This window comes from Tenrec ecaudatus, chromosome 1 (genome assembly GCF_050624435.1).
Source record: "Tenrec ecaudatus isolate mTenEca1 chromosome 1, mTenEca1.hap1, whole genome shotgun sequence".
Taxonomy (NCBI): Eukaryota; Metazoa; Chordata; class Mammalia; order Afrosoricida; family Tenrecidae; genus Tenrec; species Tenrec ecaudatus.
In genome coordinates, this window is record NC_134530.1 from 214,246,049 (window position 1) to 214,259,885 (window position 13,837).

The 13,837-nt window shown below is 42.6% G+C and overlaps 1 protein-coding gene and 1 pseudogene across 1 annotated transcript in view; both read left to right on the forward strand.

Annotated features, from left to right (window-relative positions):
- CRB1 (crumbs cell polarity complex component 1) overlaps nucleotides 1-13,837 on the forward strand; it is a 218,993-nt gene that overhangs the window by 72,654 nt on the left and 132,502 nt on the right.
- Nucleotides 2,900-5,072, forward strand: LOC142429557 (coiled-coil domain-containing protein 137 pseudogene; annotated as a pseudogene).

The following is a 13,837-nucleotide window of genomic DNA, read 5'->3' on the forward strand; positions in this document are numbered from 1 at the left end:
TGGTGCCCATGCATCCTGGAAGAGAAATGAGTCAGTTGGGCTGCCTTCTGGAAATTGTACGACTCCCTCATTCTCTGTTGTTGCTGAATTCCTAAAGCCTACAACCAGTTTACCAGCCACTTCCACCTTTCAGAGTTCTGTTGTGTTTCTCTTAAACCATTTTCATGCTCTACAGAGAGCTAAATCTACATCCTCTGGACAACAAATCCTGATCACATTAACACAAAGAGAAACATGTGCACACATTATAACAACACTACAAGGCTGTTTTCTTTAACTTTAGGTAGAGAGGTAAATGCTAATTTTCTCTTTCTTTCTCCTGTATTCTCAGGTAGCTGAAATTATTTAGTCCATAGAATAATAATATTTATCTTATAAATGATTGTGTAAGGATTTATTACTTCTCTTACCCTGAATAACTGGACATTCAACATTGTTTTACATCTATATTACATATTTTAAAATATGAACAATAAGGACGTGAGTTCAAACCCACTATCTGCTCTGCAGGAGCGACATGAGGCTATTTGCTGGGGTTAAGATGTGCAGCTCTTCTCCTGTGTCCTTAGGTTCACTGTGGTGGTGGAGTCAATGACAGGGCTTTGGGTGTTTTCCTTTATCATTCATTCATTCGAGTAAAATAAAATTCTATTACGGTGCAAGTTAGTTGTCAGTTGTGTATAGTTGTCAGTTGCCCCCGAGGTGATTAGGACCCAACACGACCTCTTGTGTGCTGTGTAAGTGTGCTTTAAGGGATCCTTACAGGGTAGTCAAGGCTAGGAGCTTTTAGAAGCCAATTGCAAGGTGTGTCTAGGTGGGTTCAAACCACTCACCTTTCAGCTAGCTGTTGGATACTGCGATAGTTTACTGTGCCAGCCTGGTCGATAAACACAAGTAGGATTAACTGAAGGGCGGAGGGATAAATGGTTCAGTGAGCCTCGCCTTGCTTGTTCTGTGCCTCAATTTAAAGGGGTACACTACCTGTGGAATGCCTAGCCTGTGGACTGTGTCGCTGTAAGTTGAGGTCCCTTTAAGCCCACACGATTGGAATGTTCGTCTCTGGAGCTGGGGACCAACAGTTGGTGACAGTTGGTGACCTGCCCTGATGTTTGCTGCCTGGGTATTTATAGCCCAGCTCTCTCTACAGAAAGAGACTGGCGACTGGCGGCTCTCAAGCCTTAAAGGACAGCTAGTGTCTCACTGCTTTATAATTTAACTGTTAATTTCTTATATTATCTATCTGTATATAATTTAACGGTTCATTTCTTTTATTATATATCTAATTAGCAATCTGTTTTGTCTCTCTAGAGAACCCCGTTCAACACAGATACTTAACCATTTTCACCAACTTAAATGTCGATAGTGCCAACCTACCCAGCAGTACTAGAAGAAAGAGCTTAGAACCTGTTTTCAAAAGAGCACGTCCAAGAAAACCCTGTGGAGTGTTTCTACTCTGCAACTTCTGGGTTTCTAGCTCATGGGGTAACGCAGGGTTTGCCAAGAATCAGAATCAATTCCAGGGCAACTGATAGGTTATTGTTGTTGTTAGGTGCTGTGAAGTCAGTTCTAACTCATAGAACAAAGCACTGCCCAGTCCTATGCCACCATCACAAGGGTTGTTATGTCTGAACCCGTTGCTGCAGCCACCACGTGCATCCATCTTGTCTAAGAGCTTCCTTTTTATGCCGCCCTCCTACTTTACCAAGCAAGACGTGACTTGTTCTTCCTGATAACGTGTCCAAAGTATGTGAAAGTCTCACCATCCTTACTTCTGAGTAAAATTCTGGTCGTACTTCTTCAAGATGCATTTGTTTGTTCTGATAGTCATAATTCTTCAATGTTCTTGATAGCAACATAATTCAGATGCATCCATTCTTCTTCACTCTTCTTTATTCAATGTCCAACTTTCATGCACGCAAGGCAATTGAAAATACCAGACACGGATCAGGTGTTGCTCAGGTCTTAAATTGACACTCTTGCTCTTCAACACTTTCAAGAGTTGTTGGGCAGTCGATTTATTCAATGCAATGTGTCTTCTCATCTCTTAGCTGTTGCTTCCCTGAGCATTGACTGTGAACCTCGGCCAGTGGAAAGCCTCAACAACTGTAATCTTTTCTATATTTATCGGGGTGCTGTCAAGGGTTTTGCTTTCTTTACATTGAGTTGAATTTCATACTGAAACTAGGTCTCCTCAATCTTCTTCAGTAAGTGTTTCAAGTCCTCTTCACTTTCACCAAGCCAGGTTGTGTCATTGATGGCTGTAGGTGGTTATCGGTCTTCCTCCAGTCCTGATGCTGTTCTTTTTATTTACTCCAACCTCTCTGATGATTTTTCTCAGCATACCGATTGCATAAGTATGGTAAGAAGATGCATCCTGAGACACACCTTTGCTGATTTTAATCCGCTCCATATTCCCTTATTCTGTTTGAAGTACCTCCTTTGGTTCCCTGTCCACAATGAAGTGTTCTGCAATTCCCAGTCTTCTCAGTGGTATCCGTAGTTTGTTATAATTCACACAATTGAATGGCTTTGGTTAGTTAATAAACACACAAGTAAATATCTTTCTGGATTTCTCTACTTTCAGTCAAAATCTACGTAATGTCAACAATGGTATCCCTCATTGCACATCCTCTTCTGAATTTGGCTTGATTTTCTCACAGCTTGCTGCATATGCTCCATTGTGATTATTTAATGATATTCAGCAAAATTTTACTTGTGTATACTATTAGTGATATTGTTTGATCATTTCCACATGCTGTTGGGTCACTGTGTTAGGCCGGGTTGACTAGAGAACCAAATTCATAGACACTCATGTGTATAAGAAAGAGCTTTATATAAAGAGTAATTGGACCTTAAGAAAACATCCCGAGGAACAAGGTCGGCATGTGGAATGGCATTCATGGGCCAGGGGGCTGCAAGGCTGGCGGCCTCCGGGCAGCCCCAGGGGCAGCGGCATCCGCAGCAGGTCCTTCAGGGAGGGCAAAGACGACCGGGGCAGCACGGCCAAGACAAGAAGAAAGTGAACTGCAAGCCCAAGAACCAGGACGAGCAGGAGATTCCTTTCCAGCTCTGAGAGATTATGAGGAGCCGCCAGCAAAGGGGAAACCCCATCAGCAACCAGAGGAGGAGGAGAGAAGCCCTGGACGCTTTCAAGAAGACGCTAGAAAATGAAGCCAAGGGAGTGGAGCCTGGCATCCCCGTCCCCAAGTTCAAGCGGAAGAAATGGGAGTCCCAGGGTGGTGTATGCATGCAGCAAGAGGTGCTCCTCAGTAAGAACCAGGCCCAGGGGCTGCCCGAGGCGCAGGTGGCCCCGGGGAGGCAGAGGGAGAAGTTGGAATGCAAGAAGGCATTCAAGAAGCTGCGAAAGGAGGTCAAGGCTACCGACAGGCTGAGGCAGGAGCTACTGCGAGACACTGGGAAATTTGGGGAGGGGGCCCTGCAACCCCCAGAGCTGACTGCTAGACCCAGGAAGAGTGCAGGTGGGGGACAGCCAGGTAAGAAGTCACTGGCTCTGAAGAGGTTCTTGAGTCCTGAGCACCTCTTTGGCCCAGCAGCATATGGTTCCTCCAGCTCCAGGACTCTGGCTGTCTTCAGCATGACTCCATGTGGCTTGTCAACTGGAATGTCAAACAGGCCTTCAGCAAGCTATTTATTTCCATGGCCCCTCCAAATGAGGTCATCAAGCCGTGACCTGATTGACAGGCTAGACTCCACCCCTTCACAAGTTGACAACAGATTATGTAACTACCACAGTCACTTTTCCTTGGAATAAGTGTAATTATGGATCTCGTTCAGTCACTTGGCCAGGTAGCTGTCTTTCAGATTTCTTAGCATCATTGAGTGAGTGTTTTCAGGGCTTCATCAGCCTGTTGAAACATTCCAACTAATATTCCACCAGTTACTGAAACCTTGTTTTCCGCTAATGCCACCTGTGTAGCCCGGACTTCTTTTCTCAGTGCCATGATTCATGATCATATTCCACTTCTGTTATATATAATAGATATAGATGGACATAATACATTACATACCACTGCTCCCTTAAAAATTATGTGATTTTAATTATAAGTACAAACTATACCCTGTTCATTTTTTTAACTTAAAACCAAGGATTCTTCACTATGTGCACTTACCAATCTTTGAGGAAGTACAAGGGAAGGGGCTTCAAAAAGTTTGTGGGAAAGTGGAATTAAATGATAATAGAATGCTCTTTAGAAATGACTATGGAAAGTCTCTGCCTTACTAACTTGGGGCCCATTATCAGGAGTGACCACTCTCTATAGAGAAGGATACAGTGCCTGGCAAAGTACAGGGGAAAGAACGGAAGAAAAGAAGGAAGGAAGGAAGGAAGGAAGGAAGGAAGGAAGGAAGGAAGGAAGGAAGGAAGGAACCCTCAAGATTGGTGAGCACAACTGTAACTGATGTGGACTCAAACACAGCAGCAGCTGTAAGGGTGGAACAGGTCTGGGAAGTAATTTGTTCTGTTCTGTGTAAGGCCACTATGTGTTGGCGCTGACTCTAAAGCATTTAACAACAACAGCAACACGTTTGCGCAATTGCTTCCAAAATTAAGAATGGTCGCATATGAAATGTAATTTTTCTAATGTTAACAGTATCATGAAATGTAGTGGAGGATCATATCACTGAGGTAATCCTTAGGGATATGAAGCTAGAGACTTGCAGCGATGGAAAACAGTAGGTGATAAACGCAGAGGCATACAACGGTCCTGATGGTCATGGCAAGTGTATCTGAAGGAGGACTTTGGTCCAGCCTTTGTTTTTCCCTTGAGATTCTAGCAAGTGAATCAATTTAGCATAGCCCAGGAAAGTCAGTAGTCTTGCTCAAGGAGAAAAATTTGAAAACCTGAAGATCGTGAGAGCAACTTTAATGTTTGGAATTCAGTTAGAAGACTAAGGGACGGCTTCTCTAAATCTCCCCCAATCCCCAAGGAAACAATTTCCTGGCTAAATCGCCTCATATCCTCTCCTATGTTTTGTGCCTGTAGCTGTATCACATTAATGAAAATGAGAATGGAGTACAAACACTTGATTTAAAGATCTGTGCATTTAGTTAAACCATGCATTCACACATCATTTTAACAGTAAGTTCTATACATTTATCATCGGAGAAGACCTGGAGTTCAATACCTCTGTGAAGTCCATTTCATCAGTAATTAGCAGTATTTCATATGATTCCTCGTGACTTCTACTGAAAGGAATGCTGGCTTGCTTCTTTCTATTATGCTTTCGCTTCCCAATTTGGGGCACGGGCTCACTTCATGATAAAAATACATGCTTTCTTCCCAAAGGAAACGGAAGCAAAAAGACACATACAGAAACATAAAACAATGCTAAGCACCACAATTGAGCTATAAAAGGACTGGGTGGGAGATCAGTAAAGAGAGCCACTTCCCACTATTTGTGCTAGATAGAATTTCATGTAAATTATAAGAATCCAAACAGTTGATAAAAATGCATTTTCATGCAAATGAACATGATCCTATTTTAAGTGCAGAAAGGACCTCATGACCTATATGCCTACCCTGGAAGCATCCCGTTTTAACCAACCAAGTTAACTGGGATCTTTGGGCAAATGCTTGTAATGTTAACATTTCATTCATTTCATCAAAATATCTCTTCCCCACCCCCAGCCCCCACCACAAGTTCATTGCCATAGACTTGTTTTAGACTCATGGCAATTCTGCAGGACACAGTAAAACATGTCTATAAGGTTTCCCAGCAGTAATCTTTGTGGGAGCAGGCTGCCCCAGCTTTCTCGATAGTGGTAATACTCATAGGAGATTGTTTCCAAGCAGTCTCAGAAGCAAGGCCAAGTTTCTATTTTAACTTTCACTCACCAACTCCAATTAGTATATACTCTCAGGGCTGGACCGACATGGGTCCCTGGAACAAGATGTTGTTGCCTCTGAGGCTGGGTTCTCCGTTGCCTCACCCATCTGCTCTCCGCATGGAGGGAAGGGGGAGTGCAGCAGGGGATCCTGTGAATCCTGGCTTCGTACCTCAGGCAGAAATAGCAGGGTTCTTAACAAGAAACACCCCGATGAGAACCACCTGGAAAAGTGACTGCACCCGGGGCTCTGGCTCTTGGGTTCATTCACTTCAAGCACAACGCTGCTAAAAATGAAGTATTCACTTTTCCTTATAAAATGCATTCTGACGATTCCCTGAATCCCAGCTAAAACAGCCGTAGAGTAACACTGTACGCTTCTTGTGGTCATGAAACGATTTGGTCTATGGAATAGCTGACATCTCCCAAGTAAATAAAAATGTTCAGTGGAATTTTTATTTATTCCCTACCCGCAAGTTTAGGCCTTTTGTTCTTATAAATCCATTACTTTCCTCCTTACTCAAAACGTAGAATTGAAATAATAAATAAATGAGGAGCACAAATTCAATACCCATACAAAATTCTAACCTCCAAAAGATCAAACTACCCTTCAGTCCTTATCTACTCATAAAATCTTTATTGGCATCCCCAATCGATCCTTCAAGCTTACTTTTGTCTGCACTATTCACATGGACTTCTATAAACGCACACGTCTCTAAATGGATCTTAGTACAGTTTTGCTTGTACTACCTTCTGCCATGGTTGCTACAAAAATGAGGACAGATATACCACTTCTTTATATGAGGATGCTTCAAAAAAGTTTGTGGGAAATTTTAAATTATCTTTAAATTCCACTTTTCGACAAACTTTTAGAAGCTCCCATATACAGAGATGAATTTTGAAAATCACAATTTACAAACATTTGCTAGCTACTATTTAGAAGTATACTGTGTACAAATAAATGATACATTGAAGTATATTTTAATGACTATGGTTTGGAAGACCAAACTCAGAGATTCAGACACCTGTGAATCCCTTAAGACAGACTTAATAATGGCACCAAGGGCCATGGCTACCTTGTCAGGTTAAGACTTTCTCTATGCCTTGAACGGAAGCAACTTATGGAAACACTCTCAAATTAATAATCAGTAGGTATCAACTCTATAATTCAAGCATGCTGCCCAGTGTATATTAGAAAGTGTTTGTTTTCTAAAATAAAAGAAAAAAAAAGATTTAGACATTCTTCACTAAGAAATTCATAATTAAAATCTGAATAATTCACAATATCACTGTATAGCTCCTGTCCTTGAATTGTAGAACATCTGAAAAGTTCATGTGTCATACCCAGATACCACCCCTGTGTCAAAGATGTGGTCTACCCCAACAGAGAAACCAAGGGGCCGGTCCCATTACCAACTAAGTGGACAGCACCACCCTCCCCCCACTCCAGAATAATTCACATCAGAGGAAAGCGCTGAAGCCACAGCTCAAGGAGAGGGACTTGTCTGATCAGAGTACACAGGAGCCAACAAGGGGGGAGGGGAAAAAAGAGTGAAGCACATCTTGGCCCACCAAGTCCTGAGGACAATGTTTTTGCTCAAAGCAGCCAATGCTGAGAGACGACCACAGGGCCAGCCCCACCACAGGACACAGCGTTCCTCACTGACCCATAGCACCACAGGGGCCCTGAACCCACTACGCCGAAGCCAGCCTCTGGGTGCATGCAGCAGAGCAGAGGGACGAGCAGAGCGATGAAGTCCCCACGGAATGCCAGGGACAGATGTGGGGCCAGGACATGGCACCTCATCAGACTCAACTGGAAAGTACTCAGAAAAGCCAACAAACAGACCTTGAACTATTTATAGGGTTTTTTGTTGTTGTTGCTTTTTGCTGTTGTTGTAGCTGTTGTTTTATTTTCTAGTGTTGATTCATTGCACTGGGTCTTGCGATGGTGCATATTGTTGTTGCTGCATGTCTACCCGAAGGGATAGGCGGGGCAAACAAGCTGGAAGAGAGAACAACAGGATGACAATATCCGGGGGCCATGGGAGAGGGGGAAGTGGGGCAAAGGAAGTGAGTGTTAACAAATCTAGGGGAAAGGGAACAAGTAATCCAAAATCAGTGGCAAGGAAGGTGTAGAAGGTCTGGCAGGGCTGACTCAAGGACAATGTAACCAAGAGGAATTCCTGAAACCCAAGTGAAGCCTGAACATGATAGTGGGACAAGAAGAAAGTGCAAAGAAATAGAGCAAAGAACTAGGAGGCAAAGGACATTTTATAGAGATCTAAACACAGGCATATATAGATGTAAATATATTTACACATGACACGGGGGAAATAGATCTATGTATATATATTTATAGGTTTAGTATTAAGGAAAGAGATGGACAGTGGGACCCACTCAAGTACTCCCTCAGCACAAGAACACTTTGTCCTAATAATTCAGCAGTCTGAGATGCTCACCTTTCTGGCATGATCGCTGAAGACGGGTGCATAAGCAAATGTGGTGAAGAAAGCTGATGGTGCCCAGCTATCTAAAGATATAGAATCTGGGGTCTTATAGGCTTGAAAATAAACAAAGCCCACATGGAAGAAGCACACCAGCCTGTGAGATCATGAGGCATCAAAGGGATCAGGTATCAGGCATAGCATTGTGAATGAGGGGGAGTGCAGAGTGTGGACCCAGGGCCCATCGGTAGGCAATTGGACATCCCCTTGCAGAAGAGCCGCGAGGAGAAGACGAGCCAGTCAGGGTGCAGTGTAGCAACAATGAAACATACCATTTTCCTCTCATTCTTGAATGCTTCCTTCCCCCACTATCATGATCCCAATTCTACCTTACAAATCTGACTGGACCGGAGGATGTACACTGGCACAGATAGGAACTGGAAACACAGGGAATCCAGATGAACCCCTCAGGAGCAGTGGTGAAAGTGGTGAAACTGGGAGGGTGGAGGGAAGGTGAGGGAGAAAGGAGGAACAGATTACAAGAATCTACATGTAACCTCCTCCCAGGGGGATGGACAGAGGAGAAGTGGGTGAAGGGTGATGTTGGACAGTGTAAGATATGACAAAATAATAATTTATAAATTATCAAGGGTTCATGGGGCAAAGGGGAGCGGGGAGCGAGGGGAAAATGAGGAGGTGATACCAAGGGCTCAAGTAGAAAACAAATGTTTTGAGAATGATGAGGGAAACAAATGTATAAAAGTGCTTGACACAATGGAAGTATGTGTGGATTATGATAAGAGTTGTACAATCCCCCAATAAAATGTTTTAATTATTATTTTTTTAATGATGTATTCTACCATCATTTAAAAGAGCTCTGAGGGAAGTGAGGTTCTCTGGTAATAACTAGGATTTTAATAGATTAAGGAGTGGAAGAAAATGTCTCTTGCTGTTGTGAGGTGCCACCACACTGGTTCTGACCCATAGCGACCCTGTGCATACAGAAGGAAACACTTCCGGGTCGGGACCTTCCTCACAGTTGTTCCTGTGCTAGAACCCCTTGTTGCAGCCACTGTGTCATTCTGTCTTGTCAAAGGTCCTCCTCTTTGTCGCTGCCCTTCTGCTTTACCAAGCATGAGGTCCTTCTCCAAGCACTGGTCTCTCCTTTTTAAAAAAAGAATAATTTTATTGGGGATTCTTACAAATCTTATAACAACCCATCATTCAGTGGTAATAAGTACACTTATATATATGTTACCATTAACATTTCCCAAACAATTATTTCTACTTAAGCCCTTGCTATCACTTCTCTTTTTTCCCTCCCTCCCCCATCTGCCCACCCTCGTGAAACTTTAATCAATTATATATTATTACTGTTCTTTCATGCCTTACATTGCCCATTGTCACCTACATTTCTATTATTCATCCCCCTGGGGGCCTATACATCCAACTTTCTGATATGTTCCCTCTTTCTCTTCTCCCCGCCGCCCCCTGCTTCTACCATCCCCCTGCCCTCATGATATCACTACTCCCACTACTGTTCCTGAGGGTTTTATCTGTCCTGAATTCCATGAGAGCACGTTTTTTTTCTTTTATTCTTTGTTTTATTTTTAAATCATTTTATTGGGGGATCATAAAACTCTAATCACAATCCATACATACATCCATTGTGTCAAGCACTTTTGTATATTTCTTTCCCTCATCATTCTTAAAACATTTGCTTTCTACTTGAGCCCTTGGTATCAGCTCCTCTGGATTGTTTATCTCACCTATCTTATCTAGATAGACATATAGAGACAATAATAAGCACAAAAACAAGACAGCACTTCATTGCTTTGCCCCTTTTGCTGTTCTGTTGCACGCCTTTAGTGTTTCACTTTAGTGTTTCAGGTAGGGCACAATTTCCGCACCGTGTCTCCAGTGTTGTTCCCTGTAGGGCTATGGGTCAGGGAGGGATGTTGTGTCTCATAGTGGGGCCGGCCATATGGTCCTCTCTGTCCATTGGCTGCTCTAGGCAGGAATATTGTCCAAGGCTTGGTGGGCCAGGATGTGCTCCACATTCTCTCTCCGTCCCCCTTCATTTGCTTCTCTGGCTCTGACCAGACATGTCTCTCTCCCTGAACTGTGGCTGCAGTCCTGTCCTCTGAAGTGAATTCTTTGGGGGAGGGCTGTCTACGTATTTGGGATTGGGGACTGGCTGGCCCCTCAGAGCTCTCTACTGGTTCCCTGCTTCATGCCAGTATGTTGCGTTCCTGTCTTGGAGCCCTGGGTTGAAGTCTGGTCCCTCTCTCCCTGTGGAGGTATACACAACACCCTCCCCTTGGGTGGGTTAGTGCCCTGTGCCCCAGTTTCCCATGTCTTTCCTTTTTCTTCTCTTTCCCCCTCCTCTTTAGTTGGCTGCCAAATGTGTTCCTGGATTGGGTCTAGCCCCTGCCATAGTACCTGGGGGCCTCAGCCCAGGAATGTATGTGTGCAATAGTGTTTCCCTTATGCCCCTTTTGCATTTTTAAGCTACCTCAGTGGACTCATGTTGCACTTGTCTTTTTGTGCTTGGCTTATTTCACTTAGCATAATTTCCTCCAGTTTTCTTTCCATGAGAGCTCTTATCTGTACCAATGCACCATATACACTCGGGTATAAGCCGACCCGAATATCAGCAAGGCACCCGATTTTACCACAAAAACTGCATTTAAAATGTGCTGAAAAACTCAGCGTACACACGAGTACATACGGTATGCACTCTTGATACCATGTCCACAGTACATGAGATGCAGTCTCATTATCCTTGCCCTAAGGAGCACTCTGGCCATACTTCTTCCAAGACAGGTTTGATTGTCCTTTTAGACGTCCATGGTACTTTCTATATTCCTTTCTAGCGCCACAATTCAAGCACATCAATCCTTCTCTGGTCTTCCGTATTCAATGATTAAGGGACGCTTAGGAAAGAGTTTAAGGTACAGATTGTTGTATTTATATCTTGCAAACCCTCCTACAGGCAGGGCCTGCGACATGTCTTGAATTTTTTAGGTTGACTATTTTGATATTCCATGTATCTTTCTATGTATTAAGATTTCCAAACATTTTCTATAGGAAAATGAGTTTTTAGCATAAGCAATATTAGTGCCTCCGACCTGACCTGTTCACCCTAAATCCCCTGCTAGAGCAGCATACAGTGACTGAGTTTGCCTTCAGATATACCTTCCTCCCTCTGGGTCCCAATCACAGCCACTCTTACCTTACCTGTGTCTGTAACTCCGCTTGAACTGTGAGCAGCTAAGGCCAGACCTTTGGCAACGGTTCCACACCTCAGACCAGCCACACTTCTTCATGAAGAGTGGGTATCTCTTTCAAAAATCTTTGTCTGCTGCATTGATATTTCCACGCGGAGAAAACTCTCAATGAGAGACTTCTCTCTGACACCTATGTGATGGAGAAGTACAGGGATGTAACCCATGAGTTCTGTCATGTACACAGATACGGAAGCCACAGTCACAGTATGTTGGATTATCCCAGAAAGCCCCACCTACAAATTCCCATTAGAACAGTTGAATTTTTATCTCTAACCTAAGACTTTCTCCTGAATCTCCTTTAACTTTTCCACTTAGATAACAAATAAACCTATACCATCAGTTTGATTCCAACTCTTAATGACCCTATAGAACAGAATAGGATTGCTCTCTAGGATTTCTGTAAATCTTTATGGGAGCAGACTATTTCGTTTTTCTCCCACAGATAGGCTGGTGGATTTGAACCGCCAACCTTGCAGTTAGCAGCCCAATGCTTATACTTTAGCTGATTAAAACACTTTTCAAATATAACATGTCTAAACATTTTTCTTCTCCATCTGACTTACTATGCACCCCCCCCCCACTGCTGTTTATGTCAAAACAAAACTCAAGCAAAGCAAACGAATATGACACAATGAGAGGAATCAAAATCTTCTCCTACCCTCTCAGGAAACAGTCATTACTCTGTGGGTCAGACCAAAAATCTAGAAGGCATATATTTGATGTCTGTTTAGTATCTCCTATCCAGTGAATCTATATTTCTTTGCACTAATATATTTTTCTTCATAGTATTTAACACTCTCTGATCTTATAAAAACACATACTTCCATAAATTTCTCCTTACTATAGCCCTGCCTAGAAGTGTCCACCATGAAAGAGATCTTGAATATATTGCTGACTACTGTAGCCCCAGGAGATAGACCGGGCTTTCCCCCGTAGTGGAAGACCTAACAAATAATTGTTGAATACATGAATGTTGAAATCGCTCAATAAAAGTGCTGCCAAATCTCAGAACTCCCGGTGGGAAGTATTGATCTTCGACACACATTCCAAGTAAATTTTGTTTTATTAGCTAAAAAAATTAATGAGCCTTAGGGAGACTGTTTCCTTCCTCTATGGCAGTTGTAACTATTTGAGGTTCAGGTTTTTAGCTCTAATTATGATCTACACCAATGTCGATGTATTAAATTCTACATGCCAGTTGAAAATGTATTCTTTTATTCTTTTATTTCTTATTTAATTCCAACTTTGGGAGGCATCTAATAAAATCTCAGTTTCACTATAAGAGATAATATCTTTGAGAGAATTCCTTTATTAAAGATGAAATCCTTTGTAATTTGATTGAACCACCTTTATGATTTTATAGTTTTTCTCTTCTTAATGCCATGTGATCAGAACCATTTGTGCAATGAAGCCCCTCATAACTTAGAGTGAGGTTGGCCTTGTTCTGTTTCTGCTATTACTCTCAGGCATTATGTTTCACCGAATCGGACATCTTAGCTCCCCAGCTTGCAGTTAAAGTAATCTTACCACTTAGATATTCTAATAGAGCTGCCCTTTGACTTGGGTTCTCAGAGCAGGTCCACAAGGTTTTGTTGACATGTAGCAATGTTTTGGGATTTTGTTTTGTTTTTTTCCCTTTTGACGTCCCTGGCTCATCTTACATAGTGTGGAGGGAAAAAATGGGGTAGAGTAAGTCTATGTGTGGAAAGGTTGTTTGGGGGACAAATGTAAAACCATCGATGACTTCTTCCAAGTATCACACAATGAGACAGATACTAGCCAATTGCTAAGATCTTAAAATCCAGCCATACAAGATTTCCTAAAAATCAGTTAAAATGTATTTAAACTGGCTTCACAGCTTATATGATGATCTATTTATGATTAGAAAAATTTTGAGGTGACTATATTTCTATTTTATAGACACAGATTATGTTGGTTACCTCCAAGCTCTTCCTATCTCTCTCTGTTTCTCTGTCTCTCTTTCTCTTAATTATGATGCTTCTTAATTAGCTTCTTAATCCACTAAAAATCTACTCAAAGGGTTCTCAGACCCAAAATTCCATCAATTCCATTATTCTACCAACCCTACTTGACAAAAGAGTCACAGGTCCATTTTAGCGCCTCTCAGATGCAGCTAGGTAACGTTCAAGCTCATTTCCACTTCCTTTCTGGTGGTCAAAGGAGTCCCATTGACACAGTTGATTAAGCACTGGGTCAAAGATCAGCTGCTCAAGCCCATAGGAGGAACACTAGCC